Raw genomic sequence first — 14,146 nt, 5'->3', positions numbered from 1 at the left:
CTACAAGACTAGTAAAATACAAAGAGTGATAACTCCTATCACTAGTTAGAAATGTTGGGAGGAAAAGTGTCCTCTTGTATACATTTCAAGAAAATGTGAATGATGTTTTTAGAACGCAATTAGGTGATGATTTTTAAAATGTAAGATACACATACCATTCAACCTAGCAACCCATCCCTGGCAATCTGTCCTTTATAAACAAAATTTTGGTAAGAAAAGAAATTTGTTCAAGGTCAAAGATGTTCACATCAGCATTGTTTGCAACTGCACAAATGGGAAACAAAATTAATGTTCATCAATAGAGGAAATAGTTGACTAAACTGTGGAACATTTATATCATGGAGTATTGCAAAGCTCTTAAAAAAGATTTGATTGAATATCATTTCTTATTGACTTTGAGGAATTATCATAGTACACTTAACTCCTTTTTAATTTTTTTTTTAATGCTTATTTATTTTTGAGAGAGAGAGAGAGAGAGCAAGGGGAGAGGGGCAGAGAGAGAGGGAGGCACAGAATCTGAAGCAGGCTCCAGGTTCTGAGCTGACCGCGCAGAGCATCTTGCGGGGCTCAAACCCATGAACTGTGAGATCATGACCAGAGCCGACAATGGATGCTTAACCAACTGAGCCATCCAGGAGCCCCATATCATAATATGTTTTTAAATGAGGAAAGCACATGTAGAGAATGGTATATAATATGACCTGCTTTTGTAATTATGACCCCCCTCAAAGTGCATACATATCATGTACGTAAATGATCATATGAACATAAAGAGTACTAATGGAGGGGTGCCTGGGTAGCTCAGTCGGTTAAGCACCTGACTCTTGGTTTCCTCTCGGGTCCTGATCTCAGGGTTCATGAATTCGAGCCCTGCACTGGGCTCTGTACTGGCAGCTTACGCTCTCTCTCTCTGTCTCTCAAAATAAATGAATAGATAAATAGTAAAACTTAAAAAAAAAAAAGAATGCTAATGAAAAGACTCAGAACAGGTTGATAGTGGTGTGTGTGGAGAGACTCAAAGAGGTTAAAAATGGTATAAAAGATTGTTGACCTTGATTAACTCAGCATGAGGGATGGTGAAAGATTATGTGTGTGTGTGTGCGTGTGTGTGTGTATATAAAACTATACATGGGGAGAGAAGTCTGGAAGAACATTCATTAAGTATTAATAATGTATTCATGGATCAGATATCACAGAGATGCCAATTCTCCCAAAATTAATATGGAGATTCAATACAACTCCAGTAAAAATCTCAGCAGGTATGAGTGTGTGTCTGTGTGTGTCCATGCACATGTGTACACGTATGTGTTGTGTATACATTGACACGCTAACTCTAAAATTCATATGAAAATGAAAAGGGCGAAGGGCAGTCAAGATACTCTTGACAAAATAACCAAGATTGGGAGGGGAGGGAGGAGGAAGGGCTCTGGTACTCTCAAATATCAAGACTTAAGACTTATGAAGATACAGAAACTAAGGCAAAGAAGTGGCCAAGAAACCTATGAAAAGATGTTCCATCTTATCAGTTATCAAAAAACTTCATCATGAGATCCACCCACCCCTCCAATGGCTGAAATGAAAAGCATCCGTAGGGGCAATAGCAGGTGCTCGAACACTGTTGGGGAGTATGCAAATCTTGGCACAATCGCTTTGAGAAACTGGCTGACGGAGCTGAATATATGATGACGGGGCGGTTTGATCCCTAGACGTTCACTTGACAGAACTGTGGACGCAAATGCATCACAAGGTGTCTGTAAGAATGTTTGTAGCAATAATTGCTTACAGTCCAAAACCAAAAACACAAAGTACCCATCAGCAGTAGAATGGACACATAAATCATAATATATTCTTACAATGGAATATTTACAGGGGTGAGAACAGACAAACCACAGTTCTGTACTGCAACACAGATGAAGCTCCCAACATAACGTTGAACAACAAAAAAAGCTAAACGCAAAGAAACATACTTAGTTATTTCATTTATATAAAGGTCAAGTATAAGGGAGGTCACGTGTGGACTCCTGAGGGTGTGATCACGTTCTCTTTCCTCTCCATGGTGGTAAACGCACGGCTTTTCGTTTTGTCAAAATGCACTAAGCTGTTAATTTACGGTTTGTGCACTTTTCATATTTGTGTTATATTGCGATGAACAGATAAAAAAAAAGAATTTCAATGGTAACTATTACCTCAGGATGATGGGATTTCACATGATTTTTACTTTCTCATAATTTTTCTAGTCTTTGAATTATTTACAATACAGATGTATTGTTTATATAGTTAAGAAAGCCATAAAGCTCTTTTAATTGGGAGAACAGATATTCACACAAGTTTTGGAAATGCGAACACAGCTAGGTGTTCTCCACAAAGTTGGTTTTAAGAAAAGATCGTGAACCACCATGGTGCACATTTTTCTTCTCTGCTTGGTTATTACGTTGGTCTTGAGATAGCACACTCCCTACCCTTGCCGTGGGGGGACTCTATAGCACCCGGGTTCTGCCGCATGAGCACAGGGCCAGGCGTTGCAGAAAGAGCCTGGGCAGAGAACCAACAGAGCTTGGCTCAAGTGCCAGGTCTTCTAGAAACTTCCAGCAGTGTGACTTCAGGCTAGTTACTTCCTCTTTGGGGTAACAACTCTCTAATCTAATCACTTCTGAAGGTTCTTCCAAATCTAAATTCTGTGACTCTATCTCTCAGTGAAATGGAGCAGAGAGATTGGGTGGCATCTGGAGAGAGTACAAGGTTAAGAGAGTAGACTTTTTTTTTAGGGAAAAAACTAGAAGGCAGTGTGTGGATGTGTTGATGGGAATGATGCTGGAGACAGCAGCTATAGATGATGCGTTTGCAAGAGCAAATTCCGGAGCAGGAGGCAGAGGATTGGATCCAGCACACGCGTGGAGGGGCAGCTTTAATGCACAAGTGCAGCTTTTCCATGAAGACAGGAAGAAAGAGAGAGATGACGCAGGTGCAGGTCGGACTGAGGATGTGGAGGAGGAAAGACGAGGGAGTTACTGTCGACCGCTCCTCCTTTGTCATTGAAGAATGAGGTGACATTGCCAACTGAGAAGTGATATCAGATATTTAAGGAGAGAGAAGAGTCATCCGTGAGAGTGGGTAAGCGTACTCAAAGAGAAAGAGAAGTCCTGGGCAGGGCTGAGTTGAAATTTGTCATCATAAAATCTTAACAAATACTGCAATGAGCTCGGCAGCCACCAATTTCTCCTCACGGGGTAAGCCCCATACCCTTCTGGTGTGAACAGCCCCTGAGTCCTTTCTGGAAAGTGCTTTGAGACCCATGATCTTAGTCTGTCTGGTATAAATAGGCTTTATAGCGAAGAAGGAGCTGGGGTGGGTGTCAGGTCTAATCCAATTGGACAAAATGTCAGGGAAAACTTAGAGGAGTTAGGTGGAATCCATCATCCACTCGTCTGTCCGTCCGTCTATCCCTCCATTCATCCCATTCAATAGGCCACTTTGTATTCTGCACGGAGTGCTGGAATAACATCATTCCTGTTATTTGAGATTCGGCGATTGGACAATTCCATGAGGAAATTTGTTCAACAAGGATGTGTTGAATACCAACTCTTTAAAGCTGAGCCTTTTGCTGAACATTGTGGAGAACGCAAGAATGCAGAAGGAATTCTCTCTCCTCTCCAGCAGCTTATGATCTAGAGAGGGAGACCATTCAGAGTCACATCGTAATAATTCATTGTAGGTAACAAGTGTTGAGTGATAGTGCGGGGGGTACGGGCTCTGAGGAGGGAGCTCAGAGAAGGGTGCCCAGGGAGGCGCCAGCAGGGAGGTAGGGTTTGAGCTAGGCCTGAGCAGCTCAACTCTTATCTTCGGAGAGGAGAAAAAAAGACCCCAAACTTGAAGAAATAGCGCAGTATTAGAATGCAGTCATAAACATAAAACATTAACATGTAATTCCCTTATGCTTTTGAAAAATTACTTCATAAACGCAAAGTAAAATATTTTTCCCTTTTTATTACCTGACAATTACATATTAAGAATTTCTTTTTATGTTTAAAAACATATGCAAGCCGGGGAAGGCAGACGCCAAAATGTAATTGCTTTCCTTCTATAAGAATCAGATGTCATTTTCTTCCAACTCAACTCTGAAAAGAGATAGGGAAAAAAAGCAAATTGTTGTATACATTAAATTTGGAAACATCTGATAGCTTTCCTCAATTAAACTATTTAAATGGAAAAAGATTGCTGTACAGCTCTATCATATCCCACTGAATAAAACCTCAGCTGAGGCAAATTGGCCGTGGCAGGTACCAAATGCATTGGCAATAATGAGATTGGACAACCCAGTGGAGGTCATTGGTAATTGTTATTATATGCAATATTGCACTGTCAGAAAAAGAAAAAAAAAACCCAACCCGGTAGCAGGCAGAGCCCACGCGGGGGATATTCAGAGAGTATCAGTGGCCACCTAGCCATGGAGCTTTGAGGGGTGTCAGGAAAGCCTCAGCCCCTGGAGTTGTGAGCCTATCCTTCAGGGAAGGCTCTGGTGGGACCTGTCATGTGCTCTCAGCACGCGTGGGCAAACCACCACGCGTCTTCTCAGCCAGCTGAGAGCAAGGTCTCGGGGGATGGGGCTAGGGCACGGAGTCGGGGTGGAGGAGTGGGAGGTAGGGGAGAAGGGCAACCCAAATAAGAGTCATGGGACAGAAATAAGACCAAGGTTTATGTATTTGTCATGGTTTTGCTCGGGGCTGGTTCTGATGCAAGAGATACCAGCACTGAAAGTTCATTTTTTTTCCCGCCCTCCAGATTTCCAGGTATGAAGAAGGAGAAGGAGGCCTATTCTCTTGCTCTCCGGGATTTCTGGCCTCCGACTGAAAGTTCCAAACGTGAGGAGAAAGGGACAGGGGGAGGAAGGGTGGGTCGTCTGGGACCTAAGTAAGCCTGACTGCTGCGTTACAATTTCTACCAAGTCCTAGGCACTGAGTCCAGCTCTGGGTACCGTCCAGGTTAAAGTGACCAGTCCTGTACAGGTGACACATAGTCCAACTGGGCCGATGCATCATGGGTACAAGGAAATGTGTCTGCCTACCATTCAGCCCCTCCCAAGATAGGCTCGTGGCTAACATGCCTTGGTGGGCAGCGTATCTCACCCCTCGCAGCGTCTTGTGCCCTGGATTTAATCAGGAGGTCACTTTGAAATACCATATGACCATTTTCACGGGCCAAGAGCATCAAAATGACCGTCATGCTGCCCAAGGCTCCTGTGTTGCTCAAGGTTTCTAGCATTTTCAAGAGCTATGGCACCATGTTAAAATAACGAGGGCGGGAGGACCGGGAGGGGCCAGGGCCTCTGACATCATGAAACCCGATGGCGGTAGTCAGAGTAAATCCATCAGAATCAGGCCTCCTGCTCTCAAAGACATCTTGGAGAGTATTTTCTTGTGCTGAGTCAGCTTCCTGATTTTGGCCCCAAGCAGCAACGGGTAGGACCCCAAATAACCATACTGGGAAGAAAAAATCTGGAAAAAAAGGTCAGGCACCAGCATGGTGTCGTGATCCGACCTGGACGAACACCACCTTCCCAGCCGCGGAGTTCTTGGATGTCGCCTGGTTTAGTATCCGGCTCCAGGTGGACACCCCTCTGAGAGAGGCCTTCCCAGACCCAGCCGTGCTAGGAAATTTCCTGGAGACCTTTGTGCAAAATACAGGGATTTCCAGGCCCCCCGTCTTGTCCACTAGGTCAGAACTGTAAGGACGAAGCCCAGAGAGCTGTATTTTAAACAAGTTTGCTGAAGACTTCTCGAGCAGCTGTTCCACTGGCGGGACCCATATATGGAAAGCACGGCACTCCTGACGGTCTTTGCCAGAAGAATTCTCAAGCCAGGAGCTCATTCCTTGCAGGCAGCGTGTTCGGCTGTAAGTCATGTTTCATTGCCACGAAAGTCTTTATATTGCACTGATTCCTGATTCTGAGTCACTTCTACCCAAAGTTTAGCTCTTATCTCCCTGATTAGGAAGGAAGTGTGTGCTCAGTAACCCAACTGTCTAATTCCTCTTCGAATGGTGACTCCGAAAAAAGTCCATTTCCACTGGGCTGATGGCTCAGCGTGAGAAGCTGGGCGTCCTCTGAGGCAGGCGCTGCATTCGTGTACGTTCATTTGGATGAAAAGATCTCATTCATTCATTCTTTTTGAGCACCTCTTCCCTGCGCTGAACTGGTGATATGCAGGAATCACACCAGAGGTGGCACCCTCACGGAACTGGCAGCCCAGGAGAGAAGCCGTGCACGTGTGGACTCTTGTCCACCTCCCCAAGAGGCTAGGGGGCCGGGGAGGAAGGGCCAGAGGGAATCGAATTGATCAGGTATGGCTTCCTGGAAGAGGTGGCATTTGAGCTGGACTTGATGGCTGATGGTGAACTGGAAGTAAAGATGTGGTATTAGGGGTGGAGGGAGGAAGGTAAAGCGGGGTGTCTACCGGAGGAGGAAAGGGTGCAGCGGGTAGCACAGGATGGCAAAGCGGGGAGCCTCCTTAGAGGCTCAGGTTTAACCCTCCTGCTGAGGAAATAAGCCTCCCCTTCCATCCTTAACACTGAGTCCTAGATATTAGAGCCACACCCGCTGCAGCCTTGTGCCCTTACACGGGTACCACTATGTCAGCATTCAATTTAGGTTAAGGTTGTTCAAGTCTAAAGGAATTGTTTTAGAAGGGGCCTGCCTGGTTCTCCCTAATATTCTCCCAATGTGGAACCATCAGGCGCCTTCCTCCGTGCCACGACTGCACGCAGGGGTGAGCACAAGAGCCCATGCAGGCGATCTCCTTGCCTTGGGCCACGCAGCCCTGCAGCCAGTGGCCAGGTGTTTGCTTGGCATCTGTTGTATTGCCAGCCGCGAACAGGTCCGGGTGCATGCCTGGAACAACTCTGATTGACTGAAGGAGGAAGAGAATTTTCTGGAAATATGACCGGGGGCTCAGGAGAAGGGGTCTTCCTTGAGAAAGGACGGAGGACCTGCTGCCCCCTGGGAGAGGGGAGAGAGCACGCACAGAGGAGGGAGTGCACGCGGTGAGTCTGGGGGGGTAGCACGTATGTGGGCCTGACTGGCTCTGACAAGCGGTGCCTACACGCGGTGACAGAGAGGGTGGACATGAGATCCGGACCCTGGGCTCAGAAGTCCAAACGGTCCTTTAGGCAACCAGCTTTTCTTTTATTTGTATTTGTATGTATGTAGAGGGAGAGCGAGAGCAAGTAAGCCCAAGCAGGGGAGAGGGGCAGAGAGAGAGAGAGAGAGGGAGAGAGAGAGAATCCCAAGCAGACTCCGTGCTGCCAGTGTGGAGCCCCACATGGGGTTCCGACTCACAAACGGTGAGATCATGACCTGAGTCGAAATCAAGAGTTGGACGCTTAACCGACTGAGCCACCCAGGTGCCCCCGCAGCCAGCTTTTCGTTTCCCACTTAACCACAAACTCTACAGGACTCCTTGTCTTAGCTGGGTGTAATAATGATGGAAGCAAACATTTCCATAGTGCTCTCTGTGCCGGGCAGCACTCAGCGCACTTCAAATGTGTTAATTAATTCAATCCTCATTACAGCCCTTTGAGAAAGGGTCTATTATTATCTCCGTTTCGCAGATATGGAAACTGAGGCACCGTGAGGCTCATTCTGGTAAGTGCGTGGCCCCTGTCCGTGTTTTGTGCATTACAGTGCACATGCTCGGATGATAATAGTACGGTATACATATATGCTATTTCTTTTTTTTTTATATAAAATTTTTTGTTAACGTTTTATTTATTTTTGAGAGAGGGAGAGACAGAGCATGAACAGGGGAGGGTCAGAGAGAGGGAGACACAGAATCTGAAACAAGCTCCAGGCTCTGAGCTGTCAGCACAGAGCCCGATGCTGGGCTCGAACTCACGGACCGCGAGATCGTGACCTGAGCCGAAGTCGGCCGCTTAACCGACTGAGCCACCCAGGCGCCCCCATATATGCTATTTCTGTTGAGGCCTCTTGCGCCATGCCCAGCACGGCCATCTGGGGCTTGCCTCCTCCTTCCAGATCGCACCCCGAGCTCTTGGCCCCCGATCCTCCTGCCTTTTCCTGTTCCCCGGCTTTGTGCAACCATGTTTCTGGCCCAAAAGAGTCTTTCTATGGAATTCATGGACTGGCTAGAGACACTCAACTCTCCATAGACTGTGAGGCTCTGTGAACTTTTTGTTTTCAATCCTAACATTTGGTTCATTTAATTAAGGACTGTAAACATAATGAACACCTCTCGACTATCAAAGGGCATTAGAAACAACTCACAAACACAATTAACCTTGGTCCCAAAGATAAAAAGAAAGCAGGCGCAACATGGCCTTGCGCTGTTTATAATCCATCAGTTAACAAAGTAAGCAATTGAAGCAGACGCTGAAGGAAGCCAGCACCAGGAGCGCTTGCCTGGTCTCTGCAGGTGACGACACGGGGCTCTAGATCAGGGGCTGTCCAGGGGAAGGGCTGCCTTAGAAGGTCTAGGGGTGTGTGCTTTGAGAGCAAACACTTGGTATTGTAATATAATTTTGTTTGAGGGGTACTCTTAAAACCTTAAAATTTTTTTAAAAATGTGAACCACCAAAATTACAGCTTGAGAAAAATCTTTCTCGTTGGTGGGAAACGGCTAAAGATAGAGATTCTCAAGACAGAGAAGGTACCCCTCTCCTCCCGGGACCTCCTGATTATTTCTGGAGGAGATGGAGACGGGGCCTTGCCCATGGAGGTTACCATGAGAGCCCTTTATAGAAGAGATAATATTTTAATACAGACATTTTTCCTTCCTGCTTGTCTTCCTTCCTTCCCACTTATACATACACCCCCCCACCTCATTCCAAGAAGGAATTTATACTGAGATGGATAAATCCTTTTGGATGATTTCCAAGAGGGACTAGGGGGCACCGACACCTGATTAACAAATTCCCTTTTATTGTGTGCTAATCACTGGACTGACTGCTATGAGTACAGTACTAACAGGACGGAGTATCTGTCCTCAGGGTGGAAAATTAGCCCAGACAGAAGAGAAGGACAGTGTAGGTCCTGCGCAACTGACGATAACACAGCACACGCTAAGCGAGGTGGAACTTCCCAGTCAGGAGACTTTGGCTGCAAGTAACACAAAATTCAGCTCAAAATGGGAATTTATATTCTCCCATGAGAGGGAGTGCGTATACAGTAAGGCCCGGCCTCTGGGGTCTCCTGTCAGCCTCGCTCCCATCCGCCAGGGGAGTTATCCTCAGGCTGGCAGCAGGCTGGCCACAGCAATTCAGGACATCGCTTTCTGACTTTTCCTTTTTTTTTTTTTTTTTTTTAACGTTTATTATTTTTGAGACAGAGAGAGACAGAGCATGAACGGGGGAGGGTCACAGAGAGAGGGAGACACAGAATCTGAAACAGGCTCCAGGCTCTGAGCTGTCAGCACAGAGCCCGACGCGGGGCTTGAACCCACGAACCGCGAGATCATGACCTGAGCCGAAGTCGGACGCTTAACCGACTGAGCCACCCAGGCGCCCCGACTTTTCCTTTTTTTTAATGAGTCTTCCATAATTTTTAGCTGTTACCATTGCTACGGGCTGAGAAGAAAACAGGGCTCCATCATTACGACAATTCTATGGGGGAGCAAATGGCAGGTTTCATTGTATGTTTCCCCCGCAAATGGTAGCTGACAGTTGCCTCTAACTAGAAGGTTGCGGGTTGGGGCAGAGCGTCCGCAGCCCCCAACTCTCTAAAAATTAGCCCACCTATTGTCGTCTTCGACTCAATTGCCAAGTGTCATTCACAAGCCTTCCTTTTACCTCCAAAGTTGAGTCCACGCTCTATAGATCTGTCTGCTCACATTAATTGGCGATGCTCATTCGTCTGAGGGATTGAGGCTATGACCCCTACCTTAAATACTCATGACAAAAGAATAGACACCAGCTCACCAAGAGTAAGGTAAGACGATTGTAAATTTTCACCCCACCCGGGCAAGTCTTCTGCTCTCCTTCCCTACCCTTTCAGATCCTCTCCCGTCTCCAGGTACCACAAGTCCATAATGCTCGCTGGCAAGGTTGGATCTGTGTAAAGTCATCTAAATTTGAAGTCCTTATGCCACCCGTATACACAGATGACAGTTTGGGACATAAAGCACAAATTTTAAAGAAACTAACGACTGGAGGCAATTTGCAAACTCTCTCACTGATCTTCATTCCCTCAATTTGCAGTTAGGAAAATTTCAAACACACGAAATATTGCAAGAATAGTACAGCCTCTCTGTCCTGCATCCTGATTCAACGACCGTTAACAAGTTGCTACATTTACTTCCCCTGCCTTCCCCACCAGCAGAATCATTTGAAAGCAAGTCCCAGACATGTTGATACTTTATGTCTAAATACCTTGGCCTGTATCTCCTAAGCACTAGGACTAACTCTCCTGCTTAATTATGATACTATCATCATGAGGAAGAAAATTAACAAGAATTCCCTCTATCATCTAAACCAGGCCTTGTCCAAATTTCTCTGTTTGGGGAACTATAATCCAATGAAAGATCTGTTAGTATTGTTTTTTAAACACGTGGAAATGTGTGTGTGTGTCCGTGTGTGTGTGATTAAGCTTATGGAGTGTGGTGTGCGTGTGTGAGGTACATGTAAATATGAATGCCTGAGCATATATGCGTATATATACATATATGTGTATATATATACATATGTATATATGCGTGTATATATACATATGTATATATACATATATATATATATATACGTATATATATATATATATACACACATATATGTGAGCATGTGTGTTGGGTATTCACATTTATGATGTGCGTATCCTGGGTGTGTCGAGGAGGGAGAGGCTGGGGATCATCTTTGAGCAGAATGAATCAAGATGTGCGAGAAAGAGTATACTTTATTTTTTCTCTCTTCAAATGCATTTGAAGAAATAAGAGCTAAGCTCCAGAGAAACTGTTGAGTGGAACCAATCTTGGCTAAGGAGGCTGAAGATACTAATGGTTTTGTTCCCCTTGATAGATTGATTCAGAGGTCCCTCTCTCCCTTCATCTTGGAAGAGTTCTCTCTGAAAGGGAACAGGCACAAAAGTCCTTTCTCTTCTCAGAAGGGTCAGCATTATCTTCTATTTTCCTCGCCAGCCCTGCAGCTGACGCACAAAGAAAGGTGTAATTACAACGTGACGTGCGCTGATGGCAGGGGCCTGGAAATTCTCAACTGCTCGCTCCGCTCAGAATACATTTCAATTTGGTGCTGTGGATTTTACATTGAAATGAGTTTTTTCTTTAAAACCCTAGAGAAAACAGCCCCTGCACAGGAGCATTAACAAATTGCTTTGCAAATCTAGGCTAAAGTGAACATTCAATTTGAGGAGGTCAAATCAAGCTTGGGCCCCAAGGCCCAAAGCCTGGGACCTGCCAGCCCGAGTTGGCTCTGGGGTGGATGTGGCCATGGATTGGGTCTCAGTGTAACGGGTGCCGCCCCTCCTGGGCCTCTCTCTGGGCTGACTCCCTTGGGACCCTACCAGATGCCCACGTGTCTCTGCCCGACGTTAGGGAGGGTTGGGGCCGGCGAGCTGCTGAGACTGGAAACCCTCTGGTGAACAGCCCTGCTCGGCTGGGCAGTCACTCGGGTGAGAAGGACCCCACAGCAGCAAAGACCAGGCACGGACTCTTGAGACATTGGCTTTGGCCCCTTCGCTTTATAGAACAGGATGCTGAGACCAGGAGGGGGTCTCAACAGCTTGCCCAAGGTCCCCCTACTGGCCATTATAGTCATCAGAATAGCAACCTTTTTCGAGTGCCAACCATCTACCAAGCATCATGCTGAGGGCTTTAGATTTTCCTGGCCATCCACTATGATAAGACAATTTTTTAACTGTTTCTCATGTGTCTAGATAAAGAAACTGAAGCACTGAGAGGCTAAGTTGCGTGAAGTCATGCAGCTGGCATTGGCGCTTGGACATGTCCACTTGAGATCCTTCCTTGGTCACCAGCAGTCTATGCTGCTGGACATCGCTGTCTGCCCACCAGGCCCTGTTGCCTGCCTTTAAGCGGTCCTAGCCACACCACCCCCAGCCTGGCCTCTCCCGTCCCACAGAGACGGCTTCATCCTGCTGGCCTGCAGACTCTCCTGCCTGTGCATCCGAGCTCCAGGCAGAGGGAAGCGCCCAGAGCAATACTCTTGCAGGCGGAGGGTTGAATCTTAACCGTGGTTAAGCTATGTTCTGGGGGCGCCTTGGTGGCTCAGTCGGTTAAGCATCCGACTCCGGCTCAGGTCATGATCTCACAGTTGGTGAGTTCGAGCCCCGCGTCGGGCTCTATGCTGACAGCTTGGAGCCTGGAGCCTGCTTCAGATTCAGTGTCTCCCTTTCTCTCTCTCTGCCCCTCCTCCTCATGTGCGCGCTCTCTCTCTCTCAAAAATAAATACACTTAAAAAAAAAGAAGTTTAAAGATATGTTCTGGCCCCTGACCTGCCATATTGTAGACCTGTCCTCTTTTCTTTGAGGTTAGACCAAAGGGATTCATGTTGTCCTGTTTATCCTGTGTTTACCTCGTTTCTCAACACCCAGCAGCTCTGTGCCCTCACCCTGCGTACCGCCACTCACCCCCTGCTCACGATCCAAGAGACCCGAGTCTGTGGGCTCCCTGACTGTCTTGTATTTTGCCCTACATTCATTTATAGGAAGAAACGCGGGTCCGAAGGGCTGCACGAGCCAGGATGCCCAGGGTTCCCGCCAGCCTAGCATTTGCCATAGAGTCATTTCTCCGGTGGTCAAACGTGACCAAGTGAGTGGTCTCTTGGGATGTCCTAGCTGGAGGGGTCCTGGCCCCGGGGCGAGGGGGAGCATCATCAGGCCTTTTCTGTCACCTTGGACACTGCCTCTCTAGAGCAACAGAGATCAATCGGCCCCAAATAAGCATCCGGAGCTGCTGTAAACCCAGTCCCCAGGGCCCTTGCCACGAAGCCTGGGGCAGCTTTGGGGACCTGGATTAAAACGATACGTTTTCAATTTGGCCTTAAACGAATTCACCAAATCGGCATCTTTGATGTCAAGTGGAAGTGAATTCCACAAATCTCAATTTATTTTATGGGGAAGAGTTATTGATTTTTTTTTTTTATCGTCTGCTTCTTCTTCTTCTCCCCTCCCAGCTGCCAACCCTCTTCCACCTGGATTGAATTGTTTGATTTAAGAGCGGCAGTTCAGAAAGAGGAAGATGCTTCTCCCCTTCATTCCACGCCAACCCCCCACCCCGCTGTGCCCAGGCTCAGCCCTGCAGCGCAAAACACCCCCCCAACCCCCCCACCCCCCGCCTTGGGCAGGAACAGCAGGGCAGGGGCAGACCATGGCCAGGGGTTCCCTAGCTGGGCTGGAGCTACTGTGCGTGCCCTCGCTGGCCCCATGCCACATCTTCTCTGCATGCACCCACACTCGGCCCGTTTGGTGCCTGCTTAAAGACTGTTACGTGTCAAACGTTCCCATGTCCTTTTTCTGTGCTGTGTCATTCACCTCCTCGAGGCCCCGGGATGGCTGCCCCTTGTCCCTGCAGCAGGCCCAGCCCCCATGGCCTAGCACCTGAGGCCCTGTCATCAGACCCCAACCTGTCCGGGCATCTCTCCCACGGCCTTCCCTTCCCTTCTAGGATGTCTTTTACTTGTGAAGGTATTTGTACCTCCCATGCCTGGAAGACAGATTAGGGACATAGTACTTGTTTATCACGTTGAGGAGGCGTGTGTCACAACACACACAAGCCTGCTCTTGGCCGGGCCTCTGCCTCTGCCGTCCGCCCCTGGGCTGTGGCGTGAGGCCTTCCCAACGCCCCCAGCCCCCGTGGACTCCAATGACTCCTGTTACGCCAAGTCCAAAGTTAGCACATTTGGAAGAGAACTATTGATTCCCCCACCCGACTCCTCCCAGGGTCTCTCTCTCTTGAGAGACGGCTCCACAGTCACTCATGTCGTTGGGGGGAAGTCCAGCAGCTGTCCTCAGTTCACTTCGTTCCCTCATAGCCACATCCAGTCCATCAGTGAATCCTCGTGGTTCTAGCTCACGGCAGGCAGAATAATGGCGCCCAAAGACGCCCACGCTCTAATCCCCGGAATCACAACTATGTCACCTTACAGGGCAAAAGGGACTTTACTAATACGACTAAGG

At 47.5% G+C, this 14,146-nt stretch overlaps 1 long non-coding RNA gene across 1 annotated transcript; it reads left to right on the top strand.

The window, feature by feature from the left end:
• The first annotated feature begins 7,601 nt into the window (after positions 1-7,601).
• Positions 7,602-12,486, top strand: LOC131489774 (uncharacterized). The gene is made up of 3 exons (XR_009250732.1): positions 7,602-7,636; positions 9,804-9,934; positions 11,888-12,486. It is a non-coding gene; the product is annotated as an uncharacterized LOC131489774 (long non-coding RNA).
• Positions 12,487-14,146: the final 1,660 nt, after the last annotated feature.

Source organism: Neofelis nebulosa, chromosome 11 (assembly GCF_028018385.1).
Source record: "Neofelis nebulosa isolate mNeoNeb1 chromosome 11, mNeoNeb1.pri, whole genome shotgun sequence".
Lineage (NCBI taxonomy): Eukaryota > Metazoa > Chordata > Mammalia > Carnivora > Felidae > Neofelis > Neofelis nebulosa.
The sequence above is the reverse complement of the archived record's forward strand: the minus strand, read 5'-3'. Positions and strand labels throughout refer to the sequence as shown.